Source organism: Schistocerca piceifrons, chromosome 3 (genome assembly GCF_021461385.2).
Source record: "Schistocerca piceifrons isolate TAMUIC-IGC-003096 chromosome 3, iqSchPice1.1, whole genome shotgun sequence".
In the NCBI taxonomy this organism is placed as follows: Eukaryota; Metazoa; Arthropoda; class Insecta; order Orthoptera; family Acrididae; genus Schistocerca; species Schistocerca piceifrons.
The window spans coordinates 24,724,084-24,737,888 of NC_060140.1; positions in this window are offsets into that span (position 1 = coordinate 24,724,084).

A 13,805-nucleotide genomic window follows, 5' to 3' on the forward strand; every position below is an offset into this window, starting at 1 on the left:
TTTGATGCAGCTCTCCATGCTACTCTATCCTGTGCAAGCTTCTTCATCTCCCAGTACCTACTGCAGCCTACATCCTTCTGAATCTGCTTAGTGTATTCATCTCTTGGTCTCCCTCTACGATTTTTACCCTGCACGCTTCCCTCCAATACTAAATTGGTGATCCCTCGCTGCCTCAGTACATGTCCTACCAACCGATCCCTTCTTCTAGTCAAGTTGTGACCCATACTTCTCTTCTCCCCAATCCTGTTCAATACCTCTTCATTCGTAATATGATCCACCCATCTAATCTGCAGCATTCTTCTGTAGCACCACATTTCGAAAGCTTCTATTCTCTTCTTGTCAAAACTAGTTATCGTCCATGTTTCACTTCCATGCACATATTTGCACAGATATAACACCTGTGTCGCTAGTGGCTTCTACCCCAGTTTCGTTTCACGCAGCTCAATGTTTACAACTTCGTATCTCCTGAACTATACAATGATATAATCTGGCAGTTACACTTATTGATATATGTGGATACTGTCCGTTAAGTGAGTTGCGGAGATCGTCAGTAGTAAAGACGTAATAAAACATCAGGCCTGAGGCGGCAGTTTTACTGCACGAACAGCGAAAATGTGGAGGGCAATAAACGTTTCTCCTTTCATTATTTTGTTGAAGGCGTCAGCGCGAAAAATTTGCGAATTAATTTGATATTGTACGTAAAGTCTGTAAGAAGACGCTAAGTACCCTCATTCTCAGGTACCGAATGAACACAGTACAGGTAATGTGTGCGCCGTGAGTCATGCTGCGTCAAGACGTTAATACTTGAGATGTTGTGTCGAATCTTTAACGTAGGTTTATGCCTCATAACGAGCATACTACGACTGAGTATCGTTGTATTTTTAAATTCGGTCAGTAATTACGTGAAACACTGGAAATCAAATGTCTGCTGCCTCTGGAAGCCGTCAGACGGGCAACTTGCAGGTGGTAGTGTGTGACAAGCGGAAGCTGACGCTGTCTCCTGTATGTCGCGACAAATTCCGCGAACAGGCTGTGTATAGCGGAAGCAGTGCGCGCCGAGCTGCTCTACGACGGAACGCACGCAGCATTTGCCAGCGTTGTGACTCGTTAAGAGGAAGGAGATTCACGACACGTATATAATATGATTATTTTTGTGTATTTATTTACTTATTGTTTATTTATTCTAGCCAGATGAAGGTCTTAAGCACTCTCTTACATCGGGCACCTTTCTCCATCTTTATTTATGTACATCTGAGAAGTTATTAAGAGGACAATGATAATTAGCCACACAATAGCATTTAAAAACATTAATAATAATTAGGATGACTGGTAATAATGAAGGGCACTATTAATAACAATAATAATGATTAGTTTACCACACTGATTGCCACATATAGTATTATCAAATACGGAATGGAGGGGAAGAGAGAAATGACAGTATCAGTGGCTGTTAAGAAAGAGTAGACTTTAGGTTAGTTTTACCTATTTCACCTGACTTGGCGCCTGTGAGGTACAAATTACTCTTCAGCTACTTTCGGCGCTTCTTTGTACTTTATTTTTCCAAAGATATCGAAAATTCACGCGCTAGTAGTGTACACACTACATTTTCCTTCTTGTGGTTCGTATCTTGCCTGCTCGAGGGACCGGGATCGTCTGCTGTTGCTAAATCTGTTGTGAAATAGATATACTGCGAACTCCCCCATCCCCCTCGCTATTAAAGACAGTGGAGAATGATCTCACCCAACAATGTATGCTAATTGAACTGTACACAATGAAGGTAATGAAGGCTAGATTTTTCGCCCAGCAAAGGATCAACAGTTACGTGTAATCATGTAGTTTTCTTCGTTACAGACGGGAATGATTAGCTATGAAATGAAATTCAAGGATACAATAAATTCCTGAGATGTCGCTAAAAGCCGGGAACCGCGCGACCGCTACGGTCGCAGGTTCGAATCTTGCCTCAGGCATGGATGTGTGTGATGTCCTTAGGTTAGTTAGATTTAAGTAGTTCTAAGTTCTAGGGGACTGATGACCTCAGAAGTTAAGTCCCACAGCGCTCAGAGCCTTTTTTGTCGCTAAAAACATTGCCAAGTAATTCAGTATAAGTTATTCCACGTGCAACGACAATAATGATAAATACAAAATTAAAGTGACTTATGGTTGAAAAAATACAGGAAGGGGAACACATCAGTCTAACCTCAATTCTGTAATATATTAAATTTTAACTAACTCAAACCCGTGACTTGACAACAGTGACTTGCAGCACCAGTGGGTAGGTAGAACCTAAATGTGAAATTATTGATGGTTATTAAATTACAGAATCCATTTTACATTCTGCAACGGTGTGTGTCATAGGGTGTCCCAGACTACTACACTCATTGAGAGAGAGCTGGGCGCCGCGCAGGATTAGCCGAGCGGTCTAGGGCGCTGCAGTCCTGGACTGTGCGGCTGGTCCTGGCGGAGGTTCGAGTCCTCTTTCGGGCTTGGTTGTGTGTGTGTTTGTCCTTAGGATAATTTAGGTTAAGTAGTGTGTAAGCTTAGGGACTGACGACCTTAGCTGTTAAGTCCCATAAGATTTCACACACATTTTTTTTTTTTTTTTTTTTGAGAGAGCTGGGCAGGATGCGGTGGTGAGGACGTAACTACGCTCGGAGTGCCAAGACAACATCGTCGACAGTAACACATTTATTAGGCTGTAATACGGGATTATCCACCAAACCGCCGCGCCTCAGCCGGACCGGAGGGGCCACTCAGCAGCAGCGAAATGCCCACCTATGGCCGACTCGCACAGCCTACAGATCAGCGAGGTGTCGGCTGAAAACTGTTTCGTCACAGGGTGGCCGTCGATCCGCCTCCAGCTCTACGAATCGATCCTCAAACTGCACCAGCTGACGTCGAAGATTTGCTCTCAGGAGTTACGATCCAGGTATTCATTGGCTTACAGGTGGCGGCTCTTGGAAACCGACAGCACCAGTGTCTGCCATAGGAATGGATGAGCAGCTCTGGTGCCCACCCACTAGAAGACGGATAAAGGACAGCGTCCAAGTGACGCAGGTGAAGCCTCCAGCAGGCCTACAGGGTGTCTGCGGCCTCAGCTCCTCACCAGTGTGGCCTCCGAAGTTGACAGCGCAGCCGCCAGCAGCAGAGTCCTTCCAGCTCGGACGATCGAAGACAGCTACGCGTGCTAAAGGATCGATCTCGTAGCCTCCCGTCACAATGGATGGCTGCAACCGACATAAGAACTGAGACCTACACATTGGGCAGTCGGCAATCAGTACTTAGCAAGCACCAATGACAATTTTTACGATGGTAGAGTATTTAAGTTGACACTCTCCGTGCACTCTGCAGCAGTGGGGATGCCTATGACATCATGTGTCCTGGTTTTTCCTCGCTGTCAGCATTGTGTGTAACCTTCCTTACGAAACTCGACTTTGTCATTAGTACGACGGTTAAAAGCGGTGGCTCGTTTTTTATTTTACAGGTTACTATTCCTTGCTGTAGGGGCTGTGATTTTTTGAGATTTTTTGTGCAAACCAGCAAGGCAAAACAGGGGCCACTACTTCCACCGCATCAAGTGGATTTAGTGCTCACGTACTCTCACTGAGTCGTGAACACTTCCCAGATTATCAATGAGGGATAATTGAAAATTATTATTACTGTTATCGGTGCGATGCGTGCAATGGTCGTGCCAGGCGCGCGATATGGAATCTTTATACTGTCGTTAGTGGCGCGAGACCTGCACGACCTTATAGCAACCGTTATAGTTGTGCATTATTCTGTTACACTAGGGGTGAGTTCATGTAAGATTAACGGAGTTCATGTAAGATTAACGGACTCATTTATCAAACAGTTGAGAATCGAACAATAATACAACTAAATGGGGGTGGGGGAAGAAAGATTCGAGTTCAGCAGCCTGCCCCAACGTACGTTCATAACACGCCACGATAGCAGTAGGAAAGGAATATTAGCAACAATCACCGTATTATCCAATAGAATCCCATTTAGTAAAGGAAGGGGTTGCAGGCGTGCAACGACCACCACCAGGAATTAGCCAAAGACTAAGAAGATGCTACTGTGCGTGAATCGCTAGGTAGCCTCCCGTACTAAAACAATAAAACCAGCAAGACGTGAAACTATTCACAATCACCTATCAGGTTCTCTCTGGGCCGCAGGGCGCGAATCTACAGTGCACGTCGGCGCTCATGCTTACCGAACTTCATCTCCTGGAAGCGGCACCTCCGGTCTCCGGCACGGTCACACTAGACCTGCCTCTACTGCCCCTTTGTCCACCACACATCTGCGGAGGGCGGTTGGCGCCAGCCCGCGAAAAACGGGTGCGCACCCGAACTAGCCAATCATAGGGCCGGAATTTCACAGGTAGGCGACCTCGTGACGTTAAAATTGAGCAGAAATAGCGTTTACAAGGTTGGTAAGGCAGGTTGGGGAACAGAGAACAGGAGAAACTTGGGCCACTACTGAATGTCCAAACGACACCACATGCTACGCTGGCAATCGGAAAGGGGATGGGAAACGGGAAGCCATCATGGCTGCTAGGAAGACTGCTGCCCTCGCCCACAAATAAAGAAAATTCCTGGCGCCAAGCTCCTCTCACAGATCAGTGTGAGACAAGGTGTAAAAATCGTCAAATAAATCAGGCAACCCGTACAAATTATTATTATTACCTGAATTATTACTTTACCGAGTACCAGAATGCTGGGATTAGAAATATGAAATACGAGCACTGAATGGCGAATGAAGTGCACGTCTTTCAATGTTTCTGTCTGCTCCCAGGGTGTCTTCTTCGCTCGCAGGCCTGGGTACACGTTCATTCCCTCATGCTGTGATAGCCTTCTTGTTTGCCGCAACTAGCTCAGCATTTCCCTCTATCTGGCAGTCTGCTGGTCACTGACACAGGTGTTTTGCCTTCTGGGAGTTGCCGAGCTAGAACTTGGACGAATTTTTAGTGTCTGCCAGGGAAACTATCCTGGGGCGTAACATCTCCCCCTTCCTTCACAAAACTCATCTCAGTTTTTCAGTTTGGAGCAGCGTAATAAAAAATACTGCGTAGTTTGCACCAGTAGTTATATACACTCCTGGAAATTGAAATAAGAACACCGTGAATTCATTGTCCCAGGAAGGGGAAACTTTATTGACACATTCCTGGGGTCAGATACATCACATGATCACACTGACAGAACCACAGGCACATAGACACAGGCAACAGAGCATGCACAATGTCGGCACTAGTACAGTGTATATCCACCTTTCGCAGCAATGCAGGCTGCTATTCTCCCATGGAGACGATCGTAGAGATGCTGGATGTAGTCCTGTGGAACGGCTTGCCATGCCATTTCCACCTGGCGCCTCAGTTGGACCAGCGTTCGTGCTGGACTTGCAGACCGCGTGAGACGACGCTTCATCCAGTCCCAAACATGCTCAATGGGGGACAGATCCGGAGATCTTGCTGGCCAGGGTAGTTGACTTACACCTTCTAGAGCACGTTGGGTGGCACGGGATACATGCGGACGTGCATTGTCCTGTTGGAACAGCAAGTTCCCTTGCCGGTCTAGGAATGGTAGAACGATGGGTTCGATGACGGTTTGGATGTACCGTGCACTATTCAGTGTCCCCTCGACGATCACCAGTGGTGTACGGCCAGTGTAGGAGATCGCTCCCCACACCATGATGCCGGGTGTTGGCCCTGTGTGCCTCGGTCGTATGCAGTCCTGATTGTGGCGCTCACCTGCACGGCGCCAAACACGCATACGACCATCATTGGCACCAAGGCAGAAGCGACTCTCATCGCTGAAGACGACACGTCTCCATTCGTCCCTCCATTCACGCCTGTCGCGACACCACTGGAGGCGGGCTGCACGATGTTGGGGCGTGAGCGGAAGACGGCCTAACGGTGTGCGGGACCGTAGCCCAGCTTCATGGAGACGGTTGCGAATGGTCCTCGCCGATACCCCAGTAGCAACAGTGTCCCTAATTTGCTGGGAAGTGGCGGTGCGGTCCCCTACGGCACTGCTTAGGATCCTACGGTCTTGGCGTGCATCCGTGCGTCGCTGCGGTCCGGTCCCAGGTCGACGGGCACGTGCACCTTCCGCCGACCACTGGCGACAACATCGATGTACTGTGGAGACCTCACGCCCCACGTGTTGAGCAATTCGGCGGTACGCCCACCCGGCCTCCCGCATGCCCACTATACGCCCTCGCTCAAAGTCCGTCAACTGCACATACGGTTCACGTCCACGCTGTCGCGGCATGCTACCAGTGTTAAAGACTGCGATGGAGCTCCGTATGCCACGGCAAACTGGCTGACACTGACGGCGGCGGTGCAAAAATGCTGCGCAGCTAGCGCCATTCGACGGCCAACACCGCGGTTCCTGGTGTGTCCGCTGTGCCGTGCGTGTGATCATTGCTTGTACAGCCCTCTCGCAGTGTCCGGAGCAAGTATGGTGGGTCTGACACACCGGTGTCAATGTGTTCTTTTTTCCATTTCCAGGAGTGTATTTTGCAATCTTAGTTATTGTTCCATTACAGTACAACTAATGTACATGATTGTTGCCGCCCGTGGTAGCCGTGCAGTCTAAGGCGCCTTTCCATGGCTCGCGCGACTACCCCGTCGGAGGTTCTAGTCCTCCCTCGGACATGGGTGTGTGTGTTGTCCTTAGCCTAGGTTAGTTTAAGTTAGATTAAGTTGTGTGTAACCTTAGGGACCGATGACCTTAGCAGTTTGGTCCCATAGGAACTGACCACGAATTACCAATTTTTGCTACATAATTCTTGACAGATGATATACTGAAATGATAACGCAGGTCCTCCCAGAAGTCGTTTCTCACAAACTAGCACAATTATTTGTACACTTATAGATTCGTCTGTTCGGTTACATACAAACCAGTCAGTGGGTATCTGATGCACAAGTAAATCTGAACGATGTACTGACTTGGTTTAAAACAGTAGTAAGTTACGGAAATTGCAATCAAAGCCATTGTAGTGGTGATACGTGTCACCCTTACGGTCTTGATACTATGAAGTTGTGTATAGCGTTATTCCTGTATGAACTGGAACATTTGTTTGGCTGTAATTATCCCTTTTTGCGTTTCTGGTAGTTCGTTCAGTGAGCGTACAAAGCCTACATTCATGGCATTATTTGGGAAGATAAAGTTTTGTGTAGGCAGCACCTCTACCAGCATCAAGAGCCAGTACAACGTAGGTCGTTCACAGTGAAATGTGATTGTTCCAGTGATCGTAGCTAATATACGAAGTGACATGCGTGCTAAGTCACAAATTGTACCGTTTATTGTTACTCTGCTGTCCTGTTATTCCACTCTATTCATACCTGCTGGTTTTATGTGTTCGTAACACCTCGTATTATCACAAATTCTAGTCAAAAAACTGGATAGATTCAGTGGATGCCTGCTCTCTGGAAACGTGAAAACAGAGTTAACTTCTCTCTTTGACACTCATCTGCTTCAGTTTTTTTCAGGAATAACTGGACCCTGTATGGCTGTATGCCCTCTGTATCATCTTACTTGGGCAGATCGTAACACTTTCCCTCCAGCACATCTGTAGGTCTCCCAGCGAGATTGGAGCGTAGCTATCTCTATCCTCTGAGATTGTTAATACATCACTGGGCCATACCAGTACCCATTTTGGTATGCGACATGAGAGAAAGGAAACGTCTTCAGTGTCTACCCCTCCCTCCTTCAGAAGGCGAGATTACACGGACAAAACTATATCCCCACATACAAAGACAACATTTGCATCGTTGCCTCGACAGTGAACAATAAAAAACACTTTGAAATATATTATAAAATGAATAAAAAGAATACAGAATGACTTCCTAATAATTTACACAAGAGCGGACCAAATGCAGTACTAGCAAACAACAGTCCCATAACATATCAGGCGACGTGGCCTAATAACATAAGGCAGTTCAGATGTACTCTAGTCATCAGTAGCCTGTTTCATCTTTGATCCACGAAGCTTCGCATTCTGTATTGCAGATCCGGCTGGTACCTATGGCAATACATCGACAGCTCCCATAAGAGGCTTAATATGTCCCATGTGAATAATCGACTTCTTTGTTGGCATCTGTGTTTTAACACCGTTATGTGACGTCATTTCCACTACTTGGTGTCCATCGTCCATGGTATGGGATCAGCAATTTCTTTACTTTGCGTTTTAGTTTATATGGGTTCGTTACAACTTCCCATTGTGCTGTGTTGTAGTAAGTTCCTTGCATGTTCTCCTCTGCCGGCCGGAGGGGCTACAGTCTGGAACCGCGCGATCATTACGGTCGCAGGTTCGAATCCTGCCTCGGGCATGGGTGTGTGAGCTGTCCTTAGGTTAGTTAGGTTTAAGTAGATCTAAGTTCTAGGGTACTGATGACCTCAGATGTTAAGTCCCATAGTGCTCAGAGCCATTTGACCCATTTTATTTGTTCTTCTCTCCGCTCATTTCCTTCTAAAACTTTCGTATTTCCGCGTTTTGCTTGCTGCCAAATGTCTTAGCAAACTTTTTTATTGATTTCTCGTAATATCCAAGCTTTGGCCTAACCACATCGAAAGGTGAAGACACTTTTGTCCCATACGTTGCCTCAAATGGCAAAAAACTGCTAGCTGCATGAACTTTACAATTGTATACTGCGGCTTCAAAATTTAAATATATGTGCCACTTTCCACGAATATTGTTAATGTAGTAGCTTAACATCTTCAAAGTCGTGCAATGAACTGTCTCGGATGGGAGGGGCTTGTTTGCAGCTTGCGAATTTGGAACAACTGACACAACTGCTTCATAAGATCGTACATGAAATTCATACCTTGATTTGTAATTACCGTGTCTGGAATGCCAAATGCAGCCAATCAGTTATTTACTGATGCTTGAGTCACAGTAATCTGTTTTTAGTCGGAAATTGTAACCGTTAGTTGCATCACAAAACAGAATAAATTTCCTTTCAAAATCGCGGAATATCGAAAGTTGGTCCAATGTCAGTGCGCGATTTAAAGTGCCGATCGTCACCTGACATTCTGTGGATTATTCAAATTTTGCTCCTTTCCGTAACAAATGGTTTAAAGGTCCGGCAGTTTCAGCAAAGTCGTTTACGACTCGACGATAATAATTACAGAGACCGATGAAACTCTGCAACTGTCTGACTGTCTTCGGTGTTTGAATTGTTGAGACTAAACGGCGATCTGTTATCTCACCTTCCTTGCTATTAATATATCCAAGATATTTTACTTCCGTTGCTGGAAATTGTCATTTATCGATGCTTAGCATTGCACAAGCATCAACATTGTCTTTGCATTAGTCGTGCTGTTATCAGTCTTTCAAATATCTCAAGCAGTCATAGCACGTGATCTCCATCTCCTCTGAAAACACAGATGTGTCATCCAGGCAGATCATACATTGTTTTGGTTTCAATTGCTTAAGTGCGCCATACCAGTAATCTCTTAAAGATGGTTGGCGCATTCTTGAGTCCGAACGGCATTCCACGATATTCGGTATGACATCCCGGCAGGGAAAAATATGTCTTTGGTAGGTCCTCTTCTATTCCACTGTGCAGAAATAGTTACACTGATTCAAGTTATCGAGAGTCTCTCTTACGGTTGGTATCGTATATGCATCGGTGATCGATCGTGCATTGAAAATATCGATAGCTATAGCAAAATCCATATTTTTAGTGCCATCTTGCAACATTTTTGGGACCATAATTACTTGTGTACCCCATGGACTATCACTGTACTTAATACACTTTCCCCTAGCTGATCATCGATAAATTCTTTCATTACCGGTTACATACACTTCGCAACTCCATATGGGTTTTGAACACAGGAGCATTATTCTCTGACGGTATTCTGTATTGGGTGAGTGGCGTTCTGTTAACGGACCACTCGTTTTAAACAAATCGATGAACTGCAGTAACAAAACTTCTGTTGCTTCTCTATAATTTCTCTATAAATGTTTCACTTTGTCATGTAATACGCATTCATTGACGGTTTGCTTGCAGCAGAGGCACTCACTGGAGCTCTCTACGTCCTCTTTCTCGAAACCATCCAAATTAGCAATTAGTGAACCCTTTGCCAAAGTCGCTTCGCCCCAGAGAAAATTATCCGAGACCGACCGGAACAATAATATCTACATCCACGCCACTGACGCGTACTATACTCTTGCGTTCAAAACAGTATTAACTTATCAAATTCTTCATTAATTTCCAATTGCTCCACAACATATAATGAATCCTTGATATGTCTGTATGTACGCTCACTCAGATCAACTTCCCTGTACTTTGCGATATGGTATCAATCGAGCTGATCTTTACTGTCTGTGTGCGCAGTTTATTTGGTTACACCTTCATGATCGGTGAAACTTGCGACAGTGTAACACTTGGAACTATTGCCGATAGCGGAAACAATGTTCCTCGAAATTAAACTGCAGTCACAGAACAGTTGGGCACAGTTAACCAAAACTCCCTGATCAAATTTTAAGCACATAACCTTTAAAAAGCTGATGAATTAAGAACACAATGTCATTTAGTAGACAGCGAAATACAAAATTTTGAAAAATAATCAACAGTGACTGAATAAGCAGCTACAGTTAGCCAGAATTCACTGATCAGATTTTAAGCCAATGACTTATGAATAGTACTCATTAATTATGAACCAACTGTCATTCGGTACATAAGGAATAGACAGAACTTCGGGAACAATTAAGAGCCACTGAATAGGCAACTGCAGAGAACCAAGGTTCAGTGATGAGATTTTAAGCAAATGACTTTTATATATCTGCTATTATTTATAAACCCACTGTCATTGAGTAGAGAGTAAAATGCAGAATTTTAAAAACAGTTAACAGTCACTAAATCAGCAGCTACAGTTAGCCAAAATTCACTGGTCAGATTTTAAGCAAATCACTTATAAACAGCTGCCATTAATTATGAACTCACTGTCATCTAGTGGACAGTGAAATACAGAATTTTAAAAACAATTAACAGTCACTAAATAAGCAGCTACAGTTATCCAAAATGCACAGACGAGTTTTTAACCAAATTACCTTTAAAAAGCCACTATTAATTACGAGTGGTGGTTGTATAAACCCCAGCTGTTGGGAGGTGGGTGGGGGAGGAGGAAGAGGGAGAGGCAAGAACAGTCCTGGCACTCCCTGAACCTGGAAGAGACGGGGCCGCCTTCACTAGAGTTGAGCCACCCAAATAACCTCCAAGTCGCTGGTGCGTTTTCCTAAATATCATGCCCACTCACGGAAACCGCTTGGCAGGTCAGGCGATAACCGCCAGTCAAACCAGGCTCGGCGCCGTCACAAGAGCTGACTGGTTCTCTCGTGTGCCATCGAGAACTCCAAACTTCTCACGCTCTCAGACCACTGTTCCGCACACCACAGCCTTCGAGGCCTTTGACCCCACCGATGGCGCAACCAGCATACCTCCAGTGTTAGCCACACAAAGATCGTCAACTAGGGGCCAAATCCACGAAAGGCCGAGCCTCCACTGCTCAGCCTTTATACCAGAAAAATGGAACTGCACACATAAAAAAATAATTATACTTAATCTTTGTGCTGTATCATAGCTCATCGAGATCTTGTGCACTGGTGTGCTTCGGCAACAGCCCTTCTACGCATAATACAGGTAGCTGACAGAGCTTGATCATATGGCAAGTTATTAAACTTCTCTAGTGTTCCCACGGGCCTGAGATAAGTTCCTGCACTCTAATAAACGACATTTTTAATGTACAGTGGAAGGTCCCTACGGCTCAACATGTTCATACAAAAATAAAGAACAAGACCACAAACAAATTACAGTCTCTCATCACACCGCATTTTTATGAACTTGAACTCGTAGCCGTTGACAAGTCAGAGCCGCGTAGACCAGGGGCGGGCAAACGCTGCACGCGGCTCTCGAGCGCACAGCGCTGCACGTGTGCTGCTCGCGTGCAGGCGTCGACCGGGGTGTGGCGACAGCCGGCAGGTTGCGGCAGTGTAGTGACAGGCTAAGCTGCGGACGTTGATGCGTAGCGACCACTAAGTAGTGAACGTTGTATTTCAAGAAACGGAAAAGTGGAGATTTGCTATCTTTTAAAAAGTAATGAAAGAATCATTTTTTCTTTGTGCAAAAACGTGAAAATTCGAAATGTTTAATATGTGGCAGCATTCTCGCTGATCAACGGAAGTTTAGTATTTAAGGCCATTATAATAAATTTCACAAGGACGTGTACAATTTATTGTCGGATTCTGCGCGGATGGGGAATTGACTGAGCTTAAGAAGAGCGATCTGACGATACCAGATGAATCTGTCGTAGTTGTCCGGCCGGAGTGGCCGAGCGGTTCTAGGCACTACAGTCTGGAACCGCGCGACCGCTATGGTCGCAGGTTCGAATCCTGCCTCGGGCATGGATGTATGTGATGTCCTTAGGTTACTTAGGTTTAAGTAGTTCTAAGTTGTAGGGGACTGATGACCACAGCAGTTAAGTCCCATAGTGCTCAGAGCCATTTGAATTTGTCGTAGTTGCTGTTGTCACGAGAGATCTGCGACTTTCTCTCGTCATGTCTTTCATCTAACTGATTTAAAATTTTATGGAGCACTGTTTTCAAGTTTTCAGGACGACAACAATAATAGCCCAGCGGTATGTGCAAAGTTATAAGACTGCGCTTAATATAGCGAGAGCTGGAAAACCATTTGCTGAATTAATAAGTCTCGGTTAAGAGCAAACATCAGTGATGAAAATTTACGTAACTGTTTGTGTTTGTCTGTATGTAGAAATTTTGTTCCAGATATTAAAAGTATTGTAAACTCCACCTGTGATAATTAAATAAAACGTATCGTAGGTAATAGGTACTCTTTCAAACCATGATTTTCTTCAAGTACTCCTACTAACCTTATTCATTCACTCAATAAAGCAAGCTAGGAAACAAAACGCATTACAGAGGAAGGAGCGGACAGAAGGTATGGTGCGGATGGGAGATAAGCGGGTGGCAAGCTTGCCCCTGTGTTCACGCAGAACACCTGTTAACTGCACGCGTGCAGTACACCGCACATGTGCAGGATTCCTGCCCGCCCCTGGAGTAGACGGTACGCTGCTGTTGTCCTAGATGTGTCGAGTGTGAGCTCAGGTGTAGGCGTCTCACCACTGCAGTCACTTGCGACACCGTAGGGGTCCAGTCCCAGCCTCCTATAGTCCTCACAAGAGAACCGCGTGGGATGGGGAGGTGGGAACCTAAGTACGCTCGAGAGCCACAAGAAAACATCGTTGACAATAACACATTTATTAGGCAGAGTAGCGCCTCGTCAGCAGCGGAATGCCGGCGTGCGATTGACTTGCAGTACCGCCAGCGCAGCGAAGCGTCGGCTGGCAACTGATTCACCGCGGCAAGTTCCGGCAGCCCCCAGCACTACGAATCGATCTCCAAGGTGCACTCGCAGACGCTGAAGATTTGCAATCAGAAGTTAAGATCAAGATATTCACTGGCTCGCAGGGGGAGGCCTTTGCACCCCATCAGTCTGGCATCAGAAGTTGGCAGTAGCGTACCTACAGCCAGACTCGTGGTTCGATAGACCATCGAGGATAGCTAGGCGTGCCGAGGGTCGACCTCCATAGCCTCTCGTCTGAGCTGCAACTGACGCACGGACTGAGACTACACACTGGGAAGTCAATACTAAGCAATCAGTAATGACATTTGTTGAGAAGGGTGGAGTATTTATGTTAGCGCTTCCCCTGCGCTCTGCGGCGATGGGGGTGGCTAGTTTCTCCTCGCTTTCAGCTCTCCTAATGATTCATACTTCAGCAACTTCA